General features: G+C 37.0%; 1 protein-coding gene across 1 annotated transcript in view; it reads left to right on the forward strand.

Annotated features, from left to right (window-relative positions):
- The window catches only part of Galntl6 (polypeptide N-acetylgalactosaminyltransferase like 6), a 1,038,819-nt gene that overhangs the window by 912,086 nt on the left and 105,586 nt on the right, over positions 1-21,147 (forward strand). The gene's annotated exons all lie outside the window — the stretch shown is intronic.

Raw genomic sequence — 21,147 nt, forward strand, 5'->3', positions numbered from 1 at the left:
TATGAGAAAGAGAAGGAGGGGAGAGAAAAGGGAAAAGAGAGAAGAGAAAGAGAAGATGGTACGCTTTGGTGTCACACTCTCTTGTTTCAAATCCACACAACCATGGGACATCAGTCTGAACACTTAAGACTTTCTCCCTAACCTTAGTTTTCACATCTATTTAATGGGGATAATAACTATACCTAACTCAGGGGAATGGTGAGGACAAACTGAGAATAAGTATGCAAAGCATTTAGCCCAGTACTTGGCACGTAAATAGGCATTTGATCAATGTTGGTTACTGTTGTTATCACTTGACAAAGTCCACACTCCTCAGTATTACATGCAGACCCTTCCCTTGAGCAGCTGGTTCTTTCTACCCTCAATTGCACCTTTGTCCAAACCTCTAATACCCTAAGACTCTGTCATGTCAGCTGCCAAGTTCTATCTCCTGCTGTGAAAATGCCATTATTCTGTCTGAAATACCCTGTCTTGGGCCATTCTTCTCCTGGCCAACTCCTACTCACCCCCCAAGCCATTTCTTTCTCTGGACCCCTTTCCCTGACTTACACCCACTTCTGGGTTATAGGCCTGTGCTATAAACTTAATAATCATTTCAGTTAAAAAAAAAATAAATGAGTGCATACTATGTGTCAAATGAGAATAAAATGGTGTCTGGAATTTAGATCTGGTCCTAAAAGAGCACACAGGTGATAGTGAGATAGCAACTGCTATGCCAGGTGTGTGTCCAAGCTTCATGGGACTGTGTAAAAGTGGCCACTTTAAAGTTCCAAGATAGCTATCTGAAAGAAATGGGATTTCCAGAATCTTCTGAGTGTCCTTAACATGCATTAATTTATTATCCAAACTGAGACACTTCTAAGAATCAGATACTATTAATAAGTATCCTGAGCAATAGGCATAAACCACATTGTCCAGCATATATGTCACCCTCTGGCTACATTGTAATGAACTGTCTGCCTCCTAGGTTATAAAGTGACCAGTTCTTACACAGTCTTCATATATCTTGGTGTGGGTTTGTTGAATGCCTGGGATTCGTGGGTCTTAGATAAACAGAAGTAGTAGAACTGAAGACAGTCAGAAAACACAGAGGGTTGGGTGTCTCAAGAACAAGCAGAAAACAGAAGTGCCTACCTTATTGCATCAGGCCATCAGAAGCATGGCAGCAGCAAGCAAAATAAGGAAAGAGAAATGAGCTTCCTAACCAGCAGCAGAGTGAAATATTCCTCTGTGGTTTTGTTGATTCACCCATACAATGCTTTGCACATATCACCTGGACAATGAGGCAGGGGGACAGAGGAGAGTAAGACCCAAAATGTCTTCTGAGCACCTCCTTTCTCACAAGACTAAGGCTAACAGCAAAGGTTTAATTCACCAGAAGTTATCAGACTTTGCCACGGGGCCAGATTTCCTTATCTTTGCAGCACAGGCAGATTTACCTATGACTGTGACATTCAGCAAAATGAATGGCTTCCTCTTTTTGCAGCTCTAGAGAAGAGAGAACATTATGACCACACAGGGAGAGAACAAGACCCTCAGAATATGGTTATCAGAACCACACAGTTGGAGCAAATGCAAAGTAATAACACCTGAAGCACAGCTAAGGACCAGTCGAATTTGATAAGAATCAGTGTCTGTACAGAATTAGGGAGAGCCCTCTCTTCCATGTATACTGTATATTTTTGTCCCCCAAAGGGGTGCTGGCAAACGTCATATAACAAGGACAAGAAAAGGGTCCTTTGAGTTCTTTTTTGCATTATAAGAAGCTAGCAGTGAATAGAATGACCTACAGGCAGTTTTCTATTCTATTTATAGCTAAAACTGAATATTTAGAAGCCAGTGGTGACCTAGTGACTGCAATTTGCAATCCCAGAAGGGATGTATACATAGATAAATGATTCAAACCCAGGAAAGTCCCTAGCTATACTGCACAATAATCTCAGGCTCTTAGAGGCATTATTCCACCCAGCTGAAAAGGAGAACCTGCCTCCAAGCAGGTCAAAGCACTTTGGAAGATACTTTTTACACTTTATCTTCTCAGCATCTTTGTGAACTAAAAAGAGGAGAAGATTATAATATTCAGGGAGATTTAAAAGGATATGAATATAGGACACAAAAATTTCCTAAGAAAGAATCTTGGTAGTTAAAATGTTTTTTTTTTTTTTTTTTTTTACTTTTTATGACAGAGAAATACCTGCTTCTAAGATGCATACTACCCCAGAACCATGCATAGAGAGGTCTTCGGGAGCTCTGTAAATTCCAGGAATTACAAGAGCAAATAGAAATACAAATATATTTCACTATTTCACTGCTGAATGCAAATGATTTCACTATTTTGCTGATCGAATATACATGGAGTGCCAGGATGGAAATCAACTGGCCTACTTTAGGACCTGTCTCTAAAACTTATAGCTGAGGTACCTAGTACCTCATGGAACCTAGTACCCAACTTGTATCATTGGTCTAAGCATCAAATAAAAATATACAGAGAAGGTCTGGCCACTCGTGGAGTATTATACAATTCTAAAATACTTAATTCTTTCTTTTCTTATTTTCCTTTTTTTTTTTTTTTTTTTGTGTGTGTGTGTGTGTGTGTGTGTGGTCCTGGGGATTGAACCCTTGGCCTTGTGCATGTGAGGCAAGCACTCTACCAACTGAGCCACATCCCCAGCTCTCTTTTTCCTTTTAGTCCCGTGACTGAAGGGCACTCAACAAGAAACTAGGAACACAATTCTTTTTTTCTAAAATTTGTTCTGGCCTCTGCTCAGCACACCACAACCCATGAAGCTGATATGCTACAAGAAAACCTGTTAATTAGTAAGTGTATCTCGTGCACTCCACTAAATGGGTTAAATTAAATACCGAGTTACATTAAACACTAGGCCTGATTCAAAATAGCAATCATTGATTCCTTTGACATACCTGATGGCATTCTACCCTGGAGGGCATACAACTATCTTTAAGAAGCAGAAGGCGTGAGTAAAGAAAATAGCTTTCAGCTGAGAGGAGGGGACAATTCTAGTGAACAATAAGCTCCAGCCATTACTCAGTTTAAAATAAGAAATCATTAAGAAGACATGTTTAAACAATGAGTATAAACCAATGCCTCCTAATGTAAATCCCTAAAATAAACAATAAATAACAATGAAACTGACAGGTGGGTTCTTCTGGAAGCAGAGGTTGAAAATCAAATGTGGGTACATTTGATTTCTTGAAGGAATATGCTTCAGCAATGTCCTTCAAGAGAGAAGGGGGCAAACATGGGAAAGGGAAGAGATCCAACGACCATATGTGGCCTGATTAAGAGGGGTCTGGAGCATAAATCACCTTCAGAGCTGAAGCTCCATGAGAAAGACAGGAGGCTTTTCCATGTGGGCCAGTGGCCATCCCTGGGAAGGACACAGGGAATGAGGTGTGAGCTCTTAGACTTCTCTGGGTAGGGCAGCTACACACAAGCAAAAACCCTTGAGCAGAGCAGGAGCAGCTGTGCATGTTCCCAGAGCACCAGCAGGGACTGGGGAATGGACACTTCAGCAGGAAGGAGGGATCTGCATGGAGCATTGGCAGCCTCCAGGACTGAGACCCTGTGGATTGCCTGAATACAATTGTAAAGACCACTGAAGAGCTACTACCTTGGAAATACCTACTTTACTCACTTTCCAAAATTTCTGGTATTTACTCCCCAAACTCCTCTTGAGAGGAGACCCTGTCATAATTATCTTTTAACTTCCACCACATCTTGCAGCATGCTGTGAATTTGATGTTTCCTCGGTTCATTAAACAGAAAGGTACAGAGTGTCATGGACTAGGGTAGAATCAAGTTTCCTAAAAATGCGCTGGAGCTCTTAGAAGGATATAAGTTACCTCATCCCAGAAAACATGCTCAGTGCAACCACACTGTGCCGTAAGCAAATATGTTCCTGCTCTGATGATAAGCAAGTATCATCATAGAATATGTGATATCTATGATAAGCTTTTTTTAAAAAGTTTCATTGATATCATTTACATAACAAAAAGCTTACCTGTTTAAAGTGTATAATTTGGCAATGATTTTTTTTTTTTTTGTATTTTCAGAGATGTATAAGCGTCTTTATAATCTTAGAACATCTTCACCAATTCCCATAAGAAAACTTGTTCCTGGCTGCAAATTCTGATACCATATAGCTATGTAACTATGAGTAACTTAGTCTCTCTGAGTTTCAATTGCCTCATCCTGTAGGTGGGAACTGCAACATACAATTTCTTTCTTTGTTTGTTTGTTCTTTTTAGTTATAGACGACTGTGAATATATTTGACATATCATATATACATGAAGCATAATATCCCATTTTTGTGGTTGTACATGATGTGGGGTTACACTGAATTAAATTTTTTAACTATTCTGCAATACCAAAACATGAGGAATAAATAGCCCATTCCAGTGGGAAGAAAATAAATAAAAAGTACTACAGTAAGTTGCCAGAGCTTAGGACAAAGTTCCCCCTGGCTTTAGCTCATCTTTAAAGTGTTATTCTGGGACTGACGCAGGACCCCAGGTTATCACGAAGGAAGGAAACAATTAATCAAAGCAGAGCTACTGGTGAGCATTAGGTATGGACCATCTGCCTTGTTTGATAAATCTGCTGATCATTACTTCCTTAAAATAAGTAACAGTTGCCCATGAAAAGAACTCCCCATAAAATTTGCAACTTTATATATACATACATATATATATATATGTATGTATATATAAAGTTGCAGATTCTCAAACTTCAGCAATTGATGTTCTATAGAAAAAGTAAGTTATGTCACACAGACTAGTTCTCTGGAATTGAGTAAATTTTACCCATCCTCATATCCCTACAATCTGTTACAGTAACAAAAATCAGCAATGTTCTCTGAGAGGTCACTGGGGGCCAAGCACAAGTTCAGGTGTTTTGCATGAGTGACATCGTTCTGACACCATAGATTATATCTATTATTATCAGCTCTAATTGACAGATGAGGTAACTAAGTCACAGAGAACAAGTGGTTTGCCCAAGATGAGTTGCAGAGAAGAGACAAGAACCCATTCAGTCTAGTTCCTAAGTATAGGCTCTTAACTGTGACTCTGTATTCAATCCTTATCATTCATATTTTCTTACCTTCTTTCATTTCCCAATTCTCTTCTCTCCCCTCAGTCCACACACGCTGGTATTTGATCTAAAGTATCCAGGTCCTAGTGAACTTTTCTATCATCATTCTCACAATCAGATGTTTAAAAAAATGACAGAAATCCCAATGTGTTGCTCTCCTTCCTACCTGGGAACCACAGGTAAATGTACAAAGCATAAATACCCTAGCAATGAAAGAGAGTCCCTACTATCTGAACCAATTTTTTATTGTTTCTTTACTGCTATAATTGTATGTGTTTTTGTTACCAGTGGATTTAAAACTTTATAGTACTTCTTTTATTCTATCAGAGCAAAGAACCTGTTTCTTCTGTATTTTATGGCCCCGGACTATTTCAGGTAATATTCTTTACTCTGGCTCTGGGTCTCTTTTATGAGGAATAGTTTAATAGGTTTGATACAGAATGAAAAATTAGTTTTTCCAAGGTGTTAGTTGTAACAGAATAGATATGAGCTATAGGGTAAAGACAGTGTGAGCTATAGGGTAAAGCAGATCCTCTGTGGTTTGGGAGATGGGCTTAGCCAAACCTATGGTAAATACATCTGGTTTACTGATTATAAATCTTCAATCTGCTTATGGGTAACTGATAAATTCACCTTAGGGTTATTACAGAAATGTGACCCAGGCTAAAACAAAAGAACATTTATTCTGAAAACAGCATGAAATACATTCCATAGAAACATGAATAGTATTCTCTGAACCCATTAAAAAGAAATTACAGAAGGTACAATTAAGGGTATATTTCCATATTGATGTTAAATTTGGGTATTATTACAAATAGTTTCCAAACATGTTTTGAAGGGAAAGCGTTACCTCTCCTCATGGACTTTCTGCCATCACCCCTAATTTCTTCTGGCACCAGGCCAGGATCACAACCAGACCTTCTAAAGCAGGGCCATCTGATTCCCAGTGTTTGTCTCTTCTTCTGGAGATGCTGCACTTTATGTGACTTCCCAGCTCTCTGAACACTCGGACTGTCTTCCTATTGGTGGAACACATACTCCCCTGGCGTAAGAAACCCCACAGTGAGTGATGGATGCACCTTGACCAGACCGGGTTATGCACCCTCCTATGTTTCAGTATTCTCTAGCAGAAAAGGACATGAGACAGAAGCTAACTAGTAACGGTTATGCTGATTCACTTTTCCTTCCTTCTCCCTCGGTTTGTCATCAGTGAGTAAAATGTCAAAGGCTTTAGACATACCTTCAGAGTCACACTTTCTGGCTCAACAGAGAAGACAGTAGGATTTAGAGTTCTGATTCCAATGCCTCTTGAGTGGTGTGTGTCTGGGGATGTGCGATCTCATATGATATTGTCTGTGTAAAACTTGGGAAGTCATACTCAAAATCATCCCTCAAAGCAAATGACACAATTGTTTCCCCATGGCCAGTTAGGAGGACTGGTAAAGTTCAGCATTTTCTAAACAAAAAGCATATATAGTTATTCTGTGACTCATTTTTGCCACAATATCTCTGAGTTTGTCAGTACTGGGCAAGGAAGTTAAGTAGAGGAAGTTAAGTTTTTATGACATGTATCCATACTAATTCTCAGAGAAGAAATAAGAAGCAATTATATAATTGGGAAAAGAATGCTAATTTTTCCCTGGTATATTTTTAGGCTAAGAAGATGAACAAAAACAGCATACTACACTTCTAATTTTGATGAATTATGACTGGGCCTCCCCTCAATGAGTACAAATTAGTAAAATTTTATTCTAATTTTTTCTGCTCATCTCAATTATTATAAGCATTATTCATTTTATGTGATTTCTAAATTAGCACACTTGAACCTCAATGTAAATACTTCCTCCTAAAAATACAAGACTGGCTACAATGTAGTAAAACCTTAAATATAGAAAAATGCACAAATATCCATCCAAATAAATCCTCCTTCAAAAAAAAAAAAAAAAAAGAAAGAAAGAAAGAAAGAAAAAGAAAAAACACAATGTTTACCCTCAGGAGAACTTTCCAGAAAGTAACTACACAATATACATTCAGAATTCATTTTCCCAGGTCACATTCAGAGCCTATTTAAGTCTTCCTTTTTGTGGTTACCTGTTACTCTTTGACCCAAAACTGTAATGTTAGCCTGAACTTTGATGTTTCTGCTAAACCTGTGTTTCCTCCTTTATCACATAACTTAACTAACTGAAGGCCCATCCCACCTCCCCTCTCCATAGCAATCACTAAGTCCTGAAAATACTACCTCTTATGTATTTTCCTCCTCCATCTTTGTTTCCATAGCACCCGCATGAGGGCTCCATTATCTCTCTCCTGAAGAGCTGTTGTCTCTTAACTGGGCCTCTCTGCTCTGGCGCTATTACCCTCAAATCATCCTTCTATATAGCCCTTTAAGTATCCAATCAGAAACAGAAGTCTGAATGTATCATTCCCCCATTCAGAGTCTTCATCAACACCCAGTGACAAACTCTGAGATTACTACCTCAGATTCAGAAACCTTGGTTTGGCCTTCCAGGAACATCTGTAATTCCCTCAAATCTTTACAGAGAATCACGTACAGATGTGCACATTTGTAGAGTAAGGCTCTCTGGCTTCCATCAGTCCTCCTGATCCAGGAAAGGAAAAGAAGAGAAAGTTCTACATACATGAAATGCACGCTTCTCGATACGGGTGCCTCCTTCCAGCCTGGAAGCTTCAGCACAGGCTGAATCTGTATGTGATAACCCAGAGCTCTAGGATCAAACATTCCAACACAAGATGAAAGCTGTTGTGTACGGTCTATCACAAACCACCTCGGAAGCCAAAGGGCATTAATTTCATCATATTCTATGGGTCAGAGCAGCCAGAACCCCACACAGATTCAAGGGAAGGTCCTTAAACCACTCCTCTCAATGAGAAAAGGGTTTAAGGATTTGTGAACATGTTTCACAGCTCACACAGAATGTGAGACAGAGGTAGAAAAGATGGAGTACAAGAGTGATCCTTTCTCTTCCCCCCGGGTATAGTTAGATGTAGCCTGCTTGTGGAAAGACTTGACCCAGAAGGGCCAACAAGATGATGCTTTTATCCAGATTTTTTTTTTATATAAATCATAGACTTTTTTAAATAATTCTTTTCCTCAGACCCTGTTTTCCTTTGTTCTGCTTTGTTTTTAAAGGATTAAGCTCATTAAGCAAGAGGTAAATACACAGTATGAATTTATTAAAAAGTAAAGGGTTAATCAGAGGTATTAACCACCCAGGCCACATTTAGTAAATGTCAACTTGATATAAAATACCAGGATATGAGGCAAAAATTGCTTTTGAGTTGTAATCAAAGCTGAAGAGATTTTTTCCCCTTCAGTCTATTTTGCATTCCTTACTAAGATGAAGGGGTAATGTTTTCATAGGAAGAAACTGTCAAATGTTTATTAAATAAATGAAGCATAAAACAAGCTTTCCTGCCATTTCACCCATGCTTGGATTTTAATAACTAGCATTTATCCCTTGAATGTAAAGTTATAATTGTATCCAAGAAGAAAGGCTCCCCACTCTGCACTAGGGATTTTTAGCTTTGGAACAGTTTCCAATTACTGATGAAATAAGCGATTTCCTTTGTCATTTCCCATCATTACTGCGTTCCTTTTGATGTCGGTGTTGACGGGAGCGATAAGAGCCTGGACTAAAAGAGGAGGAGAGCAGTGGAGAAAAGACCTTTGCAGGGTGGATGTAGAATGTGAGCAATGAAATCTGACAAACCCAGAATAGAGACAAGACGACAGATGCTAAATCCAAGTGGTGCCTGCTCATGGATGCTGTGTACCACCCAGAGATTCCCTCCATGGCAGAATAAGGACCTTGGGAAAGAATGAGCAGCACTCCGGAAGACAATTGGAGTGGGAGGGAAACAAGAGAGCTTTGGAGACCCCGTCCCAACAACGTTGTGAAACCTGATCTCTTTTATGTAAGAGAAGCCAGATTTTGCTAAATCCATTGGAATTCAGAGAATGACTGAACCCAATCTCTTCAAGTTAAAGAAGTAGGTGAAGTTTTCAGAAACTGGGAGAGAAACAAAAAGACAATAAGAAAAATTTTGATATGATGGATTGACATCTTCCCCTTATCTGGATCGAGGGACTGGGTGGGAGCCCCTGAAAACAGTAGGGTTAGTTTCAAAAACAGAAAGAGCAATAGGGCTCTAGACCTCAAGCACAGGATGAGATTCATGGTGAAAGGCCTCTGTCCCTGGGCAGCCTTCCCCAGCAAGACTGAGGGGACTGCCAGCAGAGCATGACCATGGATAGCAAGCAGCTTTCTCAGGGAGAGGGCTGAAAACAGTCACAATGGGAAGGTGGAGGAAGGTGACTTCCTAAACCTGCATTTTGTGTTCATCAGCTTTTCATCACTGTGACAACAAATACCTGACAAGAACAACTTGGAAGAGAAAAGGTTTATTTTGATGCAGTCTATGGTTGGCTAGCAGGAGGTGAGGCATGTTATGGTGGAAGGCCACAGTGGAAGAAAGCTGCTCCATTCATGGCAGCCAGGAAGCACAGAGAGAGAGAAAGGGAGGAGCCAAGGACAGGATATAGTCTCCCAGGGGGTATCCCCCAGTGACCTACTTCCTCCAATCATGCCCCACCAGCCTATAGTTTTTATTACATGTATCCATTACATAGCACCTATTGTCATCCATTCAGCTATTAATGGATTAATCCATTGATGAATCAGAGCCCTCATGATTCACTTCTCCAAAGCCCCACTTCTGAACATTGCCGCATTAGGTATCAAGGCTTCAATACATGTGTTGTGGGATGACTTTCCAGATCCAAACTGTCACAGATTGAAAGCATGCACAGCCTTGTTCCTGGTTACACAGTCAACATCCCAGGGCACTCCCAGAAAACCAGGAAAATTTAATGGGCAGGAGACTAAAACCCTGCTGTCAGGCTGATAGACCAAGACCTACTGTAATCTGATTAGTATGCTAGTGTTACTATAATCTGACTACTAATGTTAACATGATCTCATCTGTCCCTTCAGGCAGGGAGAGTTTGCAATGTTTAGACCACATAAAGAAAGAATTGATAATTAAAACAAGTATTCATTCTGGTCATTGTCCTGATATGTATGTAATATGAGACCAAGGTTAAAATCTGTGGCCACTTAGAAATTAGAAATGAAGGAGAATTGTAGGGTAATTGAACCGAGGCATAATTTTGAAACATATAAAGAAATTCAAAACTATATTTTGAGCAAAGGTTTCCATCACTTATGCTGTTCAGATAGAAATAACCAGGAAATGACTTAAGAAAATAAGACATCATATTTACACTTTGTATGTTCCCAGACACCTTTGAAGAGATTTTCTCAGCATAGACCAAGAATGTTCTGCCATTTTTAGGAGTGAAGTGGGGGGGGGCCCAGTATATTGCTTAGCATGCACTTATTAAAAGTGGGATTACCAGGAAATGTCAGCTGTATTCACTAATCCATTCACTTTACGAGTGAGTGAAGGCATTGTGGAACCTACCACTCCAGTCCCCATTCCCCGTAAGTCCTCCAATTGCACATACATAAACACACACACACACATACACACACACACACCATTTTTTATGAAAGAATAGCCAAAGACTATGAAAGAATAGCCAAGCATCTTGGTCATGTAATGGAATATTATGACTGAAAAAAATATTTAGCACATTTTTTTCTATTCTTTTGCTGTACCCACTAAGACCTTGTTGATGTAGACTTTTGACATTCAGAGTTTACCATTTCATCTGGTGTTAATATTAGAACCAGCCACTTAATATATAGAGGCAGCAGTCTTCTAAGCAACTTGAGAACCAACAGCTTAATTGAAACATCAAACCCAGTCCATCACACTTTATTTATAGCTATACTTTGGTTTAATGCACTGTATAATTTGTACTGACACAAGATTTCTTCTTCCACCAACTCTTTACACCATTTCATAGGGGCATTTATTATTCCAAATATAAAGTAAACAACAAAAAAAGCATATTCAATTTTACAAAACCTTTGAAACCATAAGATTATATGTGTTTATGGGAACAATAAAAAACAAAATTATAAATCATGGTACAAAATAGTAAAAATGTGCGCCATGATTTATAATTTTGTTTTCTTCCTCATTTTATTCAAAAAGCTGAAAAGTCATAATTCTGCCACCTGCTTGTGGATAACTAGTTGGCCTTGTTCCTTTACTACTAACTCTTTTCTAAACATTAAAATGTGTACTTGTGGATCTAGAAAAACAGAAAACTTCTTTTTAATTATTTTTGAGGAAAGGCTCTCACTTTCATTTTGAGTAGCTCTGAAATCCAGTTCTGCTTTGCAATATACCCTAGGATATGAGTGGAGAAAACTTTTTTACATGACCCTAAAAAATTAAGCTTGATGGACCTTAGAAATTAAGAAACTAACCAAAATCATGTGTCTATCACAGGATAAAACCATTGGTGACCCTCAGACTGCATTCATTCGTGTGCCAATAGCCATCTGGTGGCCCAACTAGACCTGGACAATCTGAGACCATCTCACTGGTAGTTGGTGCTGTCAGCTGGGTGGGCCATGCTTGTCCAACAGTCTAGCCCAAGCTTCGTCACTGGGCCATAGGCTTCCAGAACTTCAAGAGAGCATGCAAATCCCAATGCAGAAGGCCTCTGTTTGTACGAAATTTGTTAGTGTTGGATAAGGCAAGTTACCTGGCCAAGCAAGTTAAAGTGGGAATGTAAGAAGCCATGTTTCACTGGACCATTATTATTATCATCTAACATAAGGTCCCATTCTATTTAATGTTCAAATTTAACAAATCACCAACTTGTTAATAGTATCACTTTTAGAGTCCAACCTCTGCTTGATAAGTCAAAGAACACCTCATTCCTAGTACAGCCCAAGTAACTTTTCCACATCATAAAGAAAAGCAGAAAATTTCTTCTGTTTTTGCCTTGTTGCCTCTTTTCCTGTTAAAAAGAAATGGGGGTAGAGCATCAGCCATCTGATGCCACCTAGTGGAAGAAGTAAGAAATGCAATAATGCTAAGGCATAGATCAGTCACCTCAGGAAGATGTCCCTCCAGAGTGCATTGAACAGTGCCCTGTTCACTGGGCACTGCTGGCTGTAAGCATAATAAACCTTGGCTCTCAGTGTTAAACCTCTTCACTTATATGATTCTCTTAGCTCCATGTTATTCAAGCCACTTCTCCAATTGGAAGAAAGCACAGATTTTTATGATTGCAATCAAGTTTCCTGGCCTTCAAAAGAGGACCTCTTTCTCTAAGTCCAGTACCTACTTCACTCTTTTTCCCTAGAGTGTCCATCTCTTTGCATAATAGAAGACTACCATTCCTCTCTCATCCCTATGCTACCTCTTTACAGTATAAAAGCTAGGAAATTACACAAAAATGGTAATTTTCTAAAGATCAAAAAAATGAATTTATCAGCAGTTACGTAGCCATTCTTTTCAAAATTCTAATATAATTCATGATTTAGTAATTAAGACAACAAAAGTATTTTCAAAACTATGTTTTCATCTGAAATGCCATTTTTTCAACAATTAAATTCTTGTTGAAAGTAATTATATTTTAACTATAAGAATTCTGAGTCATGGGCTAACTAAAAATTTCTGGTTACATAACTAAAATTACATAGTTCATCCTTATGTTGATTGACTTGGCTTGACTGAGTCCTGAGGGAAATTGTACTCTGTGATTTCTGATCAATTTACATTTCAATCTACTTGTCTGGAATCTTCACTGTGCCCACTGAAATGAATGAAAATTGGCCAAATTATTTTCTGGGAAGCCAAATTGATGGTTTCTTTTAAATTACTGAACCTAAGTTTTAATTGTTAGTAAACATCTTAAATAAGTTTCATATATATTTAGCTTTCAACACTATGAACATTTTATTATTCTGACCCAAAACATTACCAAGACATATTAAAGATGAAATAATACTCTGCCAGAAAATGTAAGAAAGAAAGCAAAAATTTCCTCGAGTAAAAAAAAAAATTTAAATAAAAATCCATTTTTTATGTATAGGTTAAGGGTCAATATGTGAAATTAAAAATATTAAGTTCAGCAACTCCTTAGACTGCCCCAGGAGCTACAGGCTGAGGCTACAACCATGAAGTAAACATCCTCCTTTAGAAAAGACAACTAATTACATACTATGAAAAGTACATCTTTAAATGAAAAAGTAGAGTTTTCCACTGTATTACAATTTAGATAAGAGGTGTCTCCCAAAAACTAATGTGGGAGATGATGCGAGAAAGTTTAGAGGTGGGATGATTTGATTTTGAGAGCCTCAACCTAATTAGTGCATTAATTCACTTGAATGTATTAACTAGATGGTCATTGTAGGTGGTCGGAAGTGACTGGAGGAGGTGGATCCCTGGGGCCATGGCTTTGGGGTATTTATTTTGTCCCTGGTGAGTAGAGCGCTCTCTATTCTTCCTGATTTCGAGGTGGGGAGATGATTTCCTCCTCCATACCCTTTTGTCGTGGTGTTCTGCCTCACCTCAGGCCCAAAGTAACAGAGTTTGCCATCCATGGACTAAGACCACTAAAACCATGAACCTCAAGTTAACTTTTTATCCTCTACAATGTTCTTGTGAGGTCTTTTGTTCATAGTAGGAAAAAAAACTGACTAAAACTCACTAGTAACAAATTAAGAATGGTTTCAACTTTCATGTTATAGCCTGTCATTTAAAAGTGAGCAAAATTTAGAATATAAACATTGCTGTAGAAAAGTAAACTAGTCAATTATAAGTAAAAAGAAAAGCATATTTATTATGTAGTTCAACATCCTTAATATAAAACATAAAATTGACTTCCATTAAGTATTTGGAAAACTCTCATACTTCTATGGCCTTACAAATAAAAAGTCCTCAAGAAGAACATGTTACTCCAATGTCATAATAGTTTTAAATGGCATCCCAAGGATGACAGGTGATTTTTAATTATAAAACTCAAAGCCTGGTTTATGATATTATAAGTAATTCCTATAAAACACATCAATATGTTTACAGTTAAATTTTTCTTAATTTTTTATTTGTTTTAATTAGTTATACACGATGTAGAATGCATTTATGCACTTTGATATACATACATAGATTGGATATAATTTCTCATTTTTCTAAGTATACATATTACAGAATCATATTGGTCATGTAGTCACATATATACATAGGTAATAATGTCTGCTTCATTCTACTATCTTTCCTATCCCCACATCCCCTCACCTCCCCTCCCATCACTTCCATCACTACCTAATCTAAAATAACACTAATCTTCCCTAGTGCTCCCCCCACCTTATTGTGAATTAGCATACATATATTAAAGAAAACATTCCACCTTTGGTTTTGTGGGATTGGCTTATTTCACTTAGCATATTCTCCAACTCCAACCATTTACTGGCAAATGCCATAGTTTCATTCTTCTTTAAAGCTGAATGATATTCTGTGGAGTATATATATATATATATATATATATATATATATATATATATATACCACATTTTCTTTATTCATTCATCTATTGAGGGACACCTAGGTTGGTTCCATAGTCTAGTTATTGTGAACTGAGCTGCTATAAACATTGATGTGGCTGTGTCACTATAGTATGCTGATTTTAAGTCTTTTGGGTATAAACCAGGGAGTGGGATAGCTGGGTCAAATGGTGATTTCATTCCCAATTTTCTGAGGAATCTCCATACTGCTTTCCATAGTGATTGCACCAATTTGCATTCTCACCAACAATGTAAGAGTGTACCTTTTTACCACATCCTCACCAACATTTATTGTTGCTTGTATTCTTGATGATTGCTATTCTGACAGGAGTGAGATGAAATCTTAGAGTAGTTTTGATTTGCATTTTTATAATTGCTAGAGACGTTAAATACTTTTTCATATTTTTATTGATCAATTGTATTTCTTCTTCTGTGAAGTGTCTGTTCAATTCCTTAGCCCATTTATTGATTCGGTTACTTGTTTTTTGGTGTTAAGTTTTTTGAGTTCTTTATATATCCTAGAGATTAATGCTTTATCAGAGGTGCATGTGGTAAAGATTTTCTCCCAATCTGTAGGCTCTCTCCTCACATTATTAATTGTTTCCTTTACTGAGAAGAAACTTTTTAATTTGAATCTGTCCTGTAAGGGTCTGGCGAAGCGTCGGAGGGAGAGACCACAAGAGATCGGCTCCATGCAATTGGCAGAAGGGGTTTTATTGATTCAGCATGCTGAGGCTCCAGGCTCACTCAGGAAGATAGAGCAGCCCAGAGCCCAGAGCAGAGGTCAGGCAGAGCTTAAGTACACTTTTTGGAGAGGGCAGGGGGCTTTGCATACATCAGAACAAATCATCATGAGGCGCAGGAAAATTGAACAACAACTCTGAGTCATGATTGGTACATTCATTGGCGGGAACAGATTGGACAGAGGTGATTGGTCACTTCTAAGCGGGGTACACATTTAAACTGGTTGGTTTTTGGGGCCTGGATGCCTACGTGCCAGGCTACTCAGAGTGCCAAGTTATTAGACAACCAGAGGAGCCAGTGAGAATATTTACTGGGCAGTTCAGGTATTGTTCTAACAGCTACAGAGATTACAGGTTCCGGGGGTAGCAGAGGAATTTAACAATACTTGGTCTTTTACTTTTTAACCCAAGCCTTGCAGTTTAGAAACTTCACAATGTCCGGTCTTTTACACTTTAACTCAGGCTCTGCGGCTTAGAGTCAGCTTAAAAATTTTACCTTTACAGTCCCATTTATTGATTCTTGATTTTACTTCTTGTGCTTTAGGAGTCTTGTTAAGGAAGTCAGATCTTAGGCTGATATGGTGAAGATTTGGGTCTATTTTTTCTTCTATTAGCACAGGGTCTCTGTTCTAGTGCCTAAGTCTTTGATCCACTTTGAGTTGATTTTTTGTGCAGGATAATAGAGGTGTTTTTTTTAAAAAAGTTCATATAAAATGAAAAGCAAGAGTGTAGAAGAATATGCTGAAAATAATAAATTTCTCTTCTTCATTTCCTTTGAGGAGAAAATGATAAACAGATTAACTCTTCTTATCTTTAACATAGCAGGAATATATTAACCTAGCTTCCTTTGACTTCAGTACCTTGCCCAACAGTTAACTCCTCAGTGTGTGGTCAAGTATGAATTTCAGTGAACAAACACAGGTGCACAAGAAATATCCCAATGTTACATTTTCTCCAGAGTTACTAAAATTCAACACAATACTGAAATGATGCTTATAGTATGATTTCATATATACACAATATTTTGCATAATACAATTTTATTGTTTAAACCTTTTCAAATTTACTCCACTTTATTCTGGATATATATTACAGATAACTCACAGAACATAAAAGTGCACATTGAAAACAGGTCATTCTGTTAAATATTTTTAAAACTTTTAAAAGATAATTGCTTCAAAATATTCACTAGATAATGTGGGGTTACAACATATGTGAAAGTGAGATGTGTGATAGCTAATCAGAAAGGCTGGAGGAGGAGAAACGAAAGCTACTCTCCTAAGATTCCTCAAATAATCAGAAAAGAAGACAGAAACCACAGTTGGAAAACAGAAAAGAAAGTGGAAGATGATTGAATTAAATCTAACTACTTGAATAATCAAAGCAAAGGATCTACATAACCCAATTAAAAACAATATGCATATATATGTTGGCTATAAGAAAGCCACTTAAGTATAAAGACACAAATAATTAAAAAGTAAAAATAAAGACAAGGTTATAAATACTAGTATTTAGATGATACAAATCTAAAGAAAGATGGAGTGGCTATGTCAATAACACAAAATAGATGATAGCATAAAGATGATCACCAGGGACAATGTAAGTCACCTCACAGTTATGATGAGGTTAAAAACAGAAAAACCTCTAAACACCTTTGCACTGTTAGCAAAACTACAAAAGACATGAAGCAAAAAGTACAGACAGCAATAAAAAATAAGCAAACTCAGAATTATAGTCAGAGATTTCAACACTCCTCTCAATAACTGATAGAGAAAAGGAGAAAGAAAATCAATAAAAATACACATGATTCAAATGATACTATCAAACAACTGGACCTAATAAATATTTATAGAACACATTGCCCAACACCAACAGAATACACAACTTTTCAAATACACCTGGAACATTTACCAGAATAGATCATATTCTGAGCCATCAAAAAAGTCCCAATAAGGTGAAAAAAGTTTTCATACAAAGTATACACTTGAACCACAACCATATTAAATTAGAAATCAATAATAGAAAGATCCAAAAATTCTCATATATTTGGAAACCAAATTAAACACATCTATATAACATATAAGTCAAAAAAGAAAATTAGAAAGTGTTTTTGACATAATAAACATGGCAATATTACCTATCAGTTGTGGGGTTCTGGTAAGTAGTAGTTAATGGAGATTTACAGTACTAAATACCTATCTCAGAAAAAAAAAATAATAAAGACTCAAATCTGTTATCCCAGTTTTTACCCTAAATAACTCTAAAATGAAGACAAATTAAATTCAAAATAAAAGAAGAATTAAGATAATTGTATACTAAAAAGAAATTAATAATGATAAAAGACAAACGAAAGAGAAATTAATGAAGTGGAACAGTTCTTTAAGCTGATCAATAAAATTGATAAACCTGTGGCTAGATGAGTCAGGAAAAAAAGAGAGAAATGACACAAACACACTAATATCATTAGCCATCATGGAAATGCAAAATAAAACCACAATAGCTACCATCATATGCTGTTGTAATGACTAGACTTCAAAACATTGACCGTCCTAATTATCAGTGAGGACACATGATGACCAGAACACAAACATTACTTGGGGAAGATAAGGAGGTATAGTCATTTAGGAAAACGATTTGCAGTTTCTTAAAAGGTTAAGCATGTGCCTATACCAACCATATGACCTAATCATTCCACTCCTGGATATTTTCCCCAGGAGATATGAAAGCACATGTCCACACAGTGAGTACACATAGGTCATAGCAACTTTATTCATAAGAGCTCCGAACTGGAATCAACCTACAAGTTCATCAATAGACTCGTGAATAATCAAACTGTGACGTATTCAAGCAAATAGAATACAACTCAACAAATTTTTTAAAAAATGAACTATTAACACATGGTACAACATAGACAAATCTCAATATTATCATATTAAATGAAAGAAGCCAGTCCTCTCCCCACCAAGAAAATGCGTCCTGCATGATCTCATTTATATAAAACTCTAGTAAAAGCCAATCAGTTGTAGAAGAAAGTAGATCAATAGCTTCCCCAGCGAGGGGAATGAAGAGAGGAACCCAAGGGCATAAATGCAAAGAGGCACAAGAAAACTCTTGGAGACTGTAGATGAGTTCATTCCTCAAAAGTGGTGATGGGGTTACAAAAGTACACATAAGTCAAAACTTATCAAATGGTACACTTAAAATATGAGCAATCCCTTGTACGTTGTCATACTTCAATTAAGCCATTCTTAAAATTTATAAGTAAATCATAAATTGCTGGTAGGACTGCAAATTGGTGCAACCACTATGGAAAACAGTATGGACATTCTTAAGAAAATTTGGAATGTAACCACTATTTGACCCAGCTATCCCAATTCTAGGTTAATACCCAAAGGACTTAAAGTCAGCAAACTACAGTGAAGCAGCCACATCAATATTTGTAATAGCTCAAGTCACAATAGCTGAACTATAGAACCAACCTAGGTGTCCTTCAACAAATGAATGGATAAAGAAACTGTGGTATATTTACACAATGGAATATTACTTTGTCTTAAATAAGAATGAAATTATGGCATTTGCCATTAAATGGATTGGCTTTATGCTAAGCAAAAAATAAAAACAATCCCAAAGAACCAAAGGCCAAATGTTTCCTCTGATATGTGGATGCTAATTCACAATAGGGTGGGGGGAAAGAACAGAGATATTTTAGACTAAACAGAGGGGAGTGAAGGGAGTGGAGGGGGCATAAGGGCAGGAGAGATAGTAGAATGAATCTGACATGGTTATCCTATGAGCATATATGATTACATGACCTGTATGACTCTATATCCTGTACAACCAGATGAATGAGAAGTTATACTCCATTTATGCATGTCGTGTCAAAATGCACTCTACTATATATATAACTAATTAAAACAAATAAAATTTTTTTAAAAAAATTATGAGTAAACGTGTAAAAAGTATTTCTAAGGCATGCTAATTTATTAAAGTAAATAAATTAATAAGTTAAACAAATTATTTTAATTTATTGGGAGCTTGATAGAAACATTCACAAGGTAAACAGGATCCATTTGAATTTATCTCGTTACGTGTCTACATTAACCTAAAATACAATACATGGGCTTTTTAAATAAGTTCGTTAAGAAAACAAGATTATTGTGTTTCCAACAAATTGTTCAGAATAAAAAAAAATCAATTCTGAACTCTCTCCCTCACTACCATGCTTCTAGTTTTCAGATCCTTTGTGGGCAGTGTAAATTTTGATGCACTTTGGCCTCGTGTTTGACACAATTAAATGAGAATATATTTGTATGACTGAGAGTGGTTCAGAGTGAATAGGACTGGAGAATATCTGCTGTCTTATACCCCAGCCCTGCAGAAGCAAAGATTGTAATGACTGAAATGTATTCATCGGGGAGCTGCACCCAATAAGCATTACAGTCCTAATTTTTTCCAGCTACAGTTGTAATTCCACTCTGAAATGCAGTGCGTGGTAAAATGGAAACGATTAGGCTGCTGGGAGAGGGATAACGTAAGGTATATCTGATTCTAAACTATTAATTCAAACAAAATTAAAAATGACATGTTCTGCATTCTTCTCACTTTCCTAGAGTAAAAAAAAAAAAAATAAGTCTCCCTTCCAGACTTTTAATTTTTCAGTCTACATATAATTTATACCTACAAAAATATTTCTAAACTGAAGTGATTAGATCAAGTACCATCTTAACATGCAAAGTTCCTTAAATTCAGGTTTATGTTGCACAAGTGCCTCAAAGAACATTACCAAGAGTAAGGCCTCAGGTAGGATGCAAATTGGTGTGCTTATCACATTTATAGACATTTTAAAATATGTATCAAAATTGTATGCTTTGCATCGCCATTTATAAATATTCTGTTTCAAACATTTTTCAAAACTGTCACATTGACTGTGCTGAAAATGTTTGTTTTTATGTTTGCTTGGCCTATTTAATGGTGTTCTCACATTATTCTATATCTATGTGTATAGAGTTGTCTCTCTTGACCCCTACAGTGTCATGGTGAAGAGCACAAATATTTTAAAATCAGAGGACCAGGTCCAGCCTGGCTCACCACACACTAATTCCAGCCTTGGGCCTGTTTTTCAAACCATAGAGATGGTATTCACAGTGTTGTTATCAGGTTTTCATCAAGGTAATTAAGTAAAGACCTTAGCCTACAACCCAGCACATAGGTAGCACTCAAGAAAACAAAAAGAATTTTCAACTACAAAAAAAGAAGGAGGGCAGGGCACATCCAGTGATTATAATTATCTTATTAATAGCAACATGATTATGCATCCTAACATTGCAGAATACCTGAAAATTATCATGTAGTCAAAATGATATTTCTTAGAAAGGCAAGAAGGCCTAAAAAAATTGTGTAAAGTGAAAAAAGACCTGGTTTAAATTTCATCTTCAGATTGTTAATTAAATAATTCTGGTTGGTTATTCTATTTTGAGTGACCATTTTACAGTCTATAGACAGGATCTATACGTAGTAGATGCTCAGTGCATGCATCCTAAAGGATTAAGTCAACAACACTGTCTACACCATTCTCTGATAGCATGAGACCTCTTTCAAAGAAAAAGCTCTAACATTGAGTGCAAAATGTGAGTCACATACATATTTCTAGAGACTAACAGATGGAGAAAATGTAGTTCTGCAGGGCCTTTGTTTCATTAGAACCTGAAATGCAAAGTTTAATATTCAAAATGATCCTTCCTCAATCCTCACTATAGAAGAGTGGCCCCCAAAGAATCAT

This window comes from Callospermophilus lateralis, chromosome 4 (genome assembly GCF_048772815.1).
Source record: "Callospermophilus lateralis isolate mCalLat2 chromosome 4, mCalLat2.hap1, whole genome shotgun sequence".
Classification (NCBI taxonomy): domain Eukaryota; kingdom Metazoa; phylum Chordata; class Mammalia; order Rodentia; family Sciuridae; genus Callospermophilus; species Callospermophilus lateralis.